At 41.2% G+C, this 9,093-nt stretch overlaps 1 long non-coding RNA gene across 1 annotated transcript; it reads left to right on the forward strand.

Moving 5' to 3' along the window:
• The first annotated feature begins 1,265 nt into the window (after positions 1 to 1,265).
• LOC310771689 lies at positions 1,266 to 5,416 on the forward strand. Its single transcript, XR_014552457.1, has 3 exons — positions 1,266 to 1,533; positions 3,549 to 3,614; positions 5,282 to 5,416. It is a non-coding gene; the product is annotated as an uncharacterized lncRNA (long non-coding RNA).
• The last annotated feature ends 3,677 nt before the right edge of the window (positions 5,417 to 9,093 follow it).

Raw genomic sequence — 9,093 nt, forward strand, 5'->3', positions numbered from 1 at the left:
ACACAGTGGAGCTCATAGCTATTTTAACAGCTTTGCAATGGTTGGTAGACGATAGGAAAAACAATGCAGTAATTGCCTCTGACAGCTGGGCAGCGCTTGCGAGTAATAGTTCTTTGAAGTCATGTAGACAAGATATTGTTTTTATGATTCATCATCTTATATATGAACTGTATAAAAGGGATATGACTGTTGGGTTTGTTTGGGTTCCTGCCCATGTAGGGTTAGAGGGAAATGAGGATGTGGACATATTAGCAAAGCAATCACTTAAGTTGAAAACAATAGATATGGATGTTCCAATAAGTAAAGCGGAGGGTAAGTCAATTATTAAGTGACATCACTGGTCCACACTAACTCAAATTAATAACTCATTAACTCAAATCAACTCTCAATAACTGTCAGACTAGATGAATGATGAATAGTCTGACAGTTATTGAGAGTTGATTTGAGTTAATGAATTATTAATTTGAGTTAGTGTGGACCAGTGATGTCACTGGTCCACACTTTAACACTCAATAACTGTCAAATTAAATGACAGACTTCAAAACAGTTTACAGTTTTCTGATATACTACTGATGTTCTAATGATACAAAGCTGGTTGAAAATGGGCGGAGTGTTCCTTTAATAAAATAGGAAAACACCCAACTGGCAAGTGTGCAAGTTGTAACAATCAGGAAACTGTTCAACATGTGTTGCTGGAATGTAAGAGTTATGAAGAGGAGAGGAAGGAACTGAAATCAGCTTTACAGAAAGCTAAGCTAAACTTCACTGTAGGGACAGTACTAGGAAAAGCAGTAAGATGAATATACAATCAGTTAATAAAGTATTTGAAAGAAACTGGGTTAGTCGATAGGATTTAGAATAATACCTTTTTTCTTTAAAATGTTCTGTCAATATCGAACGTTCCACACTCCAGTCTGGTAGGTGGCGGTAATGCACCTTTAAGATGGTTGCCAACCGCCAATCAAATCCATAGAAGAAGAAGAAGAAGGAGGAAGTGATCGTTTACAGAGTCAGCAAAGCAGGAACAACTGTGAAATGTATTTGGATCCCAGCACATCATGACCCGTGAAACTTTTAGAACACGTTTTTCCTCCTACAGTCTTTTTACTTTAGTTTACCAGTTTAGTGAGCTACTAATCGGGAGTGTAAACTGTAAGTGAGACTGGCGGATATATAGTAAACTTCGGCTAGAAGTTACTGAGAGTTATTCTCCGGTCAATGCACTGTTAGCAAGCTAGTTGGCTAAGCTAGCTAAAGACGTCTATCAGCGTGGAGCGCTCTGTTAACCCAGCAGACATACGCTGCTGCTGCTACGCCTGCCTACTGAGGATAATCACGGACAGTCGGACACACCAGATAGCGCTTTGAGCCACCTGTGGATGCTCAAACTTCCTCTGGCAACGTTGGATTTCGTGCTGACCAAGCAGCTTCGCCGAGAAGAGCCTGATGACGCGAGGTTACCAAGCAGCTACCAGAAGCAACGCCTCTAACCTCTTCTGACTCTTCTGATCTCTAATGACTTCTTCACAAGAGGTGAGAACATTATAATCTGTTGGTAATTTAATCTGTTAGCTCGCCTATTTATAGGATGTTGTGCTGTATGTCAGAATGATTGCTAAGTATTCTCTCTCTCTTGCTAACTTTGGGTTAGGGTTAGGGTCAAATCAAATAACGTGTCATTTATTTTATGATGTGACATTTTCGGACATGTTACAGACAGTGTTGGGCAAGTTACATTCATACCTGAGTAGGTAGTAGGGGTGGGAATCGCTGAGTAGCTCACGATACGATATCGTCACGATACTTGGCCCTCGATAACGATATTATCACGATACTGCGATAATCGATATATTGGAAGACGATACATCACGATACCTGTGTAACTGAAGAGAAAAAAATACCCCTAAAAGGCAAGAAGCAGGTACAGGCCCGCTCCAACCCATTACGCAGAGTACGCAGACTGCGTAGGGCATCACGTGACTGAGGGCACCAAAAAAAAATTTTTTTTTTTTTTTTTTTTTTTTTTTTTTTTTTTTTTGGTGCCCTCAGTCAGGCCACTCACTGAACAGCAGGCCAGGCGCCGCCTACTGGTTTACTAGTGGTTTTATTACTTTATTCAGGGTGCATCTCATTGTAAAATTGGACTCGGCCCAAATTGGGCTTCAAACGGCCCAAATTGGGCTTCAAGCGGCCCAAATCTGGCTTCAACCGGCCCAAATCTGGCTTCAACTGGCCCAAATCTGGCTTCAACTGGCCCAAATCGGGCTTCAGACAGTCCAAATCTGGCTTCAAACAGCCCAAATCTGGCTTCAAACGGCCCAAATTGGGCTTCAAACAGCCCAAATTTTTCGCCGCCGCCCTTCGGACGCCGGCACGCACGTCGGCCTGTATCGGCCTGGCCTGCTTCGTATCTAATGCCCGGCCTGAATTATGATCCCAGTCCGCCCCTGCTTGCATGTACAGTTTAACAATCACTTGTTTGCTGACATGTACAGTAATTCTAACAATTGTTTGTTTCCCACATGTAATGAAATGTGAGATACACTAGTATCGTTCATAATTAATGATTTTGCAGTCTTTCGTTTGACAGTTATTGAAAGTTTTACGGGGGGGGGGGGGGCACCACAGAACAATTACGCTTAGGGCACCCAAATGGCCAGGATCGGCCCTGAGCAGGTATTATGTATTTATTAGCAGAATTGACATGAACTCTCTGAGTTCACTCACTCACTCATACCATTTTCGATACCACGGAGGAAAAGTTACACATTAAGTCTTTTTATTATTAATATTAAAACAAGAAAACCTATATAACCTACCTACCTATATAATTTCTAAAAGTAGATATTAATGATCAAACATTTCCATTCATGTAGCCTACAGTATTTATGTAGGCTACAAACATAAATAAGGCTACAAACATAAATAAACGTCAACTTGAAACTGTTTGAACTACCACACTGCATAATATTTTAGCCTGTTTATTAAAAAAAAAAAAATTAAATAAACATATCGATACTTGGTGCCAGTGTATCGATAACGTATCGCAAGTGGAAATATTGCGATACCGTGAGTATCGATATTTTGTCCCACCCCTAGTAGGTAGTACAGTACAAGTCATACACAGGCTGTAGGCCTAGTCTATTTCAACACACAGGCTGTAGGCCTAGTCTATTTCAACACAGTAGGCCTAGTCTATTTCAACACACGGGCTGTAGGCCTAGTCTATTTCAACACAGGCTGTAAGCCTAGTCTATTTCAACACAGGCTGTAGGCCTAGTCTATTTCAACACAGTAGGCCTAGTCTATTTCAACACAGTAGGCCTAGTCTATTTCAACACAGGAAACAAGGCTGGCTTCCTCTCCCTGACTCGTTCATCCATCAATGTGGACACAAATCAATTTATACTTCCTACTTATAATTTCAGAAGGAAATATTGTACTTTCTACTCCAATACACTGATTTCACAGCATTGTTATGATCTTCATTGTGTTCCCTGTCTTACCAACCTGTTTACCAAACTGTTACCTGTTTAATTATGTCACAGCTGATTGGCAGGAAGAGATATGGTGGAGGAAGAGAGCAAGAGACAAAGATGACTTCTTCACAAGAGGTGAGAACATTGGAATTAGGGATGGGCATTTTAAGCAATTTAAATACTCGAGTACTCTCCTATTATGAACGAGTGCTCGAGCGCGGGGGGGGGGGGGTCTGTGTGATTACTATGCTAATGACTGAGCAGGGGTTATCTGCTGTGTGGGGGGCTGTTCACACATTGCGTTTGCATTTTTGCATGGAAAAAGCGCTACCTGGAGCATTTTTTGCACACATTGCGTTTGCATTTTTGCATGGAAAAAGCGCTACCTGGAGCATTTTTTGCACACATTGCGTTTGCATTTTTGCATGGAAAAAGCGCTACCTGGAGCATTTTTTGTCAGGAGAGTGTTATGGCCTTGCTCAAGGACCATAAATAATAGGAAGCAAGTCAGGGGTCCAAAATGCAAAAAGGAATTTTATTTATATAAAGACAAAGTAAATGGTGCAAAATACAACGGATCAAAAATGTGCAATAAACCTAATTTAAAGTACAAATCAAATGGACTCCCAAAACAAAGGCACAGGCCAGAGAATGACAGGCTGGCTGAGCCTTTGTAGGGTTTGGGCTCAGTGGCCAAGCTGCTCCCAACTCCAGCTGATTGCTGCCTCAGCCAACCAGATACTCCAGGCTCTGTAAGCATGGCCAGGCGCGGCAAATAAGCGAATCGTTTCTCCCTGTCGTTTCCTAGTGCTGCTGTGAGAGTGACACACGGACGGAGGGGATGCGAGACATAGAAGTAATTTCACATGGTGTGGTCAAAACAAATGACTCTTACATGTTCATTCATTGTTCTTACGGGCAGTTCAAAACCAGTATGTCTCGGTTGAAGTGCGATCCGATCCTGACCTGTCTATGGAAGCGCCACACATGAGCAAACACACACACACCAGCGCACACACACATTCACTTGCCCGACGGCATGACAAGTTTGCATTGGGAACGCTCGACAGACAGAGGGGGCAGATGGATAGATTGATATGGATGGATAGATACATTAGATAGATAGATAGATAGATAGATAGATAGATAGATAGATAGCTCACTTCTCTAAAGAGAAAAGGTGGAGCTGGAAGTTTGTTGGCTTGATTTAACAGTCAGTTGTATACAGACGTTGTACCATTAGGCTACTTCAGTCATTGAGTTCAATGGCACTGAATCATAATTCATAATGCAAGCTACGTTACAATGTTCCGGACCTTTGCTTAAGGAAATTTTCTCGAACTGGACCTCTTTGAATTTTAATTGAGTGCCCCTGGTGTAGGAAGTTACAGTAAACGGGGCATAATTCCCTCTAATATTTTTGTGTGAAGTCATAACGTTATAATTGATCTTCACTCAATACTTGACTTTACTGAGTAGATGAATGCATCATAATGTAACTCAATGCACCCTAACGAGGAGCTGACAGCAGCTCAGTTTGAAGTTGTAACTCACATTACTTGACATAGTACAGTAACTGGTATAATATTACCAAACTCCTATTGGCGTTATATTACTGTATTACTGCTAAAAGTAATATATTACCAGTAATGTGTTACTTTTGCAATGTGTCTCCCCCAACACTGGTTACACAGTACATAGAACAAGATATGTTTGTCTGTTAGCATATGCTTTCATATCATAAAATACTTTGTCAAATATAGTAATGACTTATATCCTTTATATCTTTCTCCATGAAACAGAGAGACACCAACAGACCAAAACGCCACCGCTCTCTGCAGTGTGGGACATCTTTCAGTCAGTCAGGTGACCTAAAAACACATCAACGCATTCACACTGGAGAGAAGCCATTCTCCTGTGACCAATGTGGGAGGAGCTTCAGTCAGTCAGGTGACCTAAAAACACATCAACGCATTCACACTGGAGAGAAGCCATTCTCCTGTGACCAATTTGGGAGGAGCTTCAGTCAGTCAGGTGACCTAAAAACACATCAACGCATTCACACTGGAGAGAAGCCATTCTCCTGTGACCAATGTGGGAGGAGCTTCAGTCAGTCAAGTGCCCTAAAAAGACATCAACGCATTCACACTGGAGAGAAGCCATTCTCCTGTGACCAATGTGGGAGGAGTTTCAGTCTGTTAACTAACCTAACAACACATCAACGCATTCACACTGGAGAGAAGCCATTCTCCTGTGACCAATGTGGAAGGAGCTTCAGTCGCTCAACTGCCCTAAAAATACATCAACGCATTCACACTGGAGAGAAGCCATTCTCCTGTGACCAATGTGGGAGCAGCTTCAACCACTCAAGTCACCTAAAAACACATCAACGCATTCACACTGGAGAGAAGCCATTCTCCTGTGACCAATGTGGAAGCAGCTTCAGAAGCTCAAGTCACCTAAAAACTCATCAACGCATTCACACTGGAGAGAAGTCATTCTCCTGTGACCAATGTGGGAGGAGCTTCAGTCGCTCAAGTACCCTAAAAACACATCAACGCATTCACACTGGAGAGAAGCCATACTGGTGTGAACTATGTCTGAGAATGTTCAGTCATCCAAGTCAACTAACAAAACATCAACGCATTCACACTGGAGAGAAGCCGTACTCCTGTGACCAATGTGAGGGCAGCTTCAGTCTCTCAAGTGACCTAGCAGTACATCAACAGCACATTCACAGAAAGTTTTCGGGCTAGCCTCATGCATTCACACTGGAGAGAAGCCATAATGCTGTGACGGGCTGTAAGACAAACTTCACTTAAAGGGACAGCTCACCCTAAAATCCAAAATACATATTTTTCCTCTCACCTGTGGTGCTATTTATCCACCTAGATCGTTTTGTGTTAGTTGCCTGAGTTTTGGAGATATCAGCCCTAAAGCTTTCTGCCTTCTCTCAAATACAATGGAACTGGATGGCACTCGGCTTGTGGTGGTCGAAGTGACAAAAACATACATTTGAAAAACTCAACAGCAATGTCTCTTTCCAGAAATCATGACCCGGTTATTCAAGATAATCCACAAACCTTGTTGTGAGCAGTAGGGATGTTCATCAATTATCGAAAATCGATAATTGATCGTTAAGGATTGGAATCGATCCTGTGGCATTTGGATCGATTTTGTTATTATTATTTTATTTATTATTATTTATTTTTTTTGGACTAGGTTTGGGTGGAATTCGTTCCTCCTCGCCCCACTCCATTGCACAGCCGACTAACGTGAGGTGGAGCTTCATATAGTCTCTAGTTTTCTGGCTGGGCACGGGCCTTTGTGCCAACAAAACTGTTTTAAACATGGGGAATTCACACCGGCATGCGCCGGGGACAGCAGTGTTGGAGAGGAGACGCATTGAAATAAAGAGTTCATTGAGGAGAACACGTTGTCTTTCGTATTTTCTGCCATAGGCATTCATTTTGTAAAAAAAAGTATTAATATGGTCGATAATCGATAATTGATCGTTCATTTTCACTGATTATCGATTTTGGAAATTTTTCAAAATGAACATCCCTAGTAAGCAGTTTCATGGAGGAACTATTTTCTTTAGACCGAACTACACCTGCTAGCTGCTAGCTAGTTCCTACATGAGACTGCTCACAACAAGGTCTGTGTTATCTTGTGTAACCGGGTCATGTACTTTTCATGATTGATGTTATTAATTACTCTGCACAAACCGATAAGAAGAGAGAGAAGATCAAAATAATAGTGGAATCAGCAGAGAGATACCTGGGAATCAAGGGTCTTGTATGTGACGAAATTGAGAATACACTGAATGGAGGAAGGCATGGGTCACAATCATTGTCATCACAACCACTCTCATCATGTGGTGGGTAGCATCATGTTCTAACTTCTTAGCTATACTGCAGTGGATATTGCTAATGGACAGGAAGTTAAAAAATGTGTTGCAGATTTACAAGATAAACCTAATGTAATATGTATACAGGAAACGTGGCTGAGATCACAGTAGGATTTTGTAATACAGGGTTATGTAGCTATTCGGAATGATAGGAAGACTGGGAATGGTGGTGGGGTGGCTACATTTCTGAGGAAGGGGAAAATATCCTTCAAACTATATGGGCACTTTAGAACAGGTTAGGGTGATTAGATTCCTTGGAGTGTTATTTGATGAGAAGTTGACCTGGAAGCAGCACGCTGACAAAGTAAAAGATAAATGTAAAAAGGTCAACAATCTATTAAGATGTTTGTCAGGACGAGACTGGGGAGCAACCAGAGCATCATTGTTTAATGTGTATCAGGCACTGATGAGAGCGTCTTTAGATTATGGATGTATAGCGTATATATGTCAGCAGCAATAAGCCACCTTAAAAAGCTGGACGTGCAGCAAACACAGGGACTTAGAGTATGTAGTGGAGCATTCAAGACATCCCCAGTAGCTGCAATTCAGGTGGAAATGGGGGAACAGCCATTGTGGATTCAAATAATTAAACTTATGTTAGCTTATTGGATTAATTTGCAAGGTCATAACAGTTCTCATCCAACTACGTTTATCCTACAGGATTGTTGGGAGCGTAACAAAAAAGATTTCATGAGTTTTGGATGGATAGGGAATATAATAGTGAAACGGTATGATCTAAAATAATATACAGTATAGTCCAACAGTTCCATCTTCAATTGTCCCACCCTGGGTATTTGTAAATCCATTAGTAGATTTAAGTATACAGCAACAATTGAGAGAGAAATCTAAGCATCCACACCCTGGAATATAGCACAAAGTTACATTGATCATCACTTTATAGACAAGTTGATGTTATTTACAGATGGTTCAAAAGACCCTGAAACTGGACAGACAGGAGAGGCAGTCTTTATCCCACAGTATAAGGTAGAGATTAAGAAAAGGACTACAGATCATTTGTCAGTATACACAGTGGAGCTCATAGCTATTTTAACAGCTTTGCAATGGTTGGTAGACGATAGGAAAAACAATGCAGTAATTGCCTCTGACAGCTGGGCAGCGCTTGCGAGTATTAGTTATTTGAAGTCATGTAGACAAGATATTGTTTTTATGATTCATCATGTTATATATGAACTGTATAAAAGGGATATGACTGTTGGGTTTGTTTGGGTTCCTGCCCATGTAGGGGTAGAGGGAAATGAGGATGTGGGATGTGGACATATTAGCAAAGCAATCACTTAAGTTGAAAACAATAGATATGGATGTTCCAATAAGTAAAGCGGAGGGTAAGTCAATTATTAAAATATATATGCAGAAAGTATGGCAAGAGCACTGGGATGTAAATGAAACAGGTAGGCATCTGTATAATATTCAGAAGAAGGTTGGAGTAGGAAGTAGGCTGGGCAGGAAGAGACAGTCATGACTCGTCTCAGAATAGGACACACTGGATTGCATAGTACACTTAATAAAATAGGAAAACACCCAAGTGTGCAAGTTGTAACAATCAGGAAACTGTTCAACATGTGTTGCTCACTGGAATGTAAGAGTTATGAAGAGGAGAGGAAGGTACTGAAATCAGCTTTACAGAAAGCTAAGCTAAACTTCACTGTAGCGACAGTACTAGGAAAAGCAGTAAGATGAATATAC

The sequence above is a fragment of the Poromitra crassiceps genome (assembly GCF_964638095.1).
Source record: "Poromitra crassiceps genome assembly, contig: HAP1_SCAFFOLD_1039, whole genome shotgun sequence".
NCBI lineage: Eukaryota > Metazoa > Chordata > Actinopteri > Beryciformes > Melamphaidae > Poromitra > Poromitra crassiceps.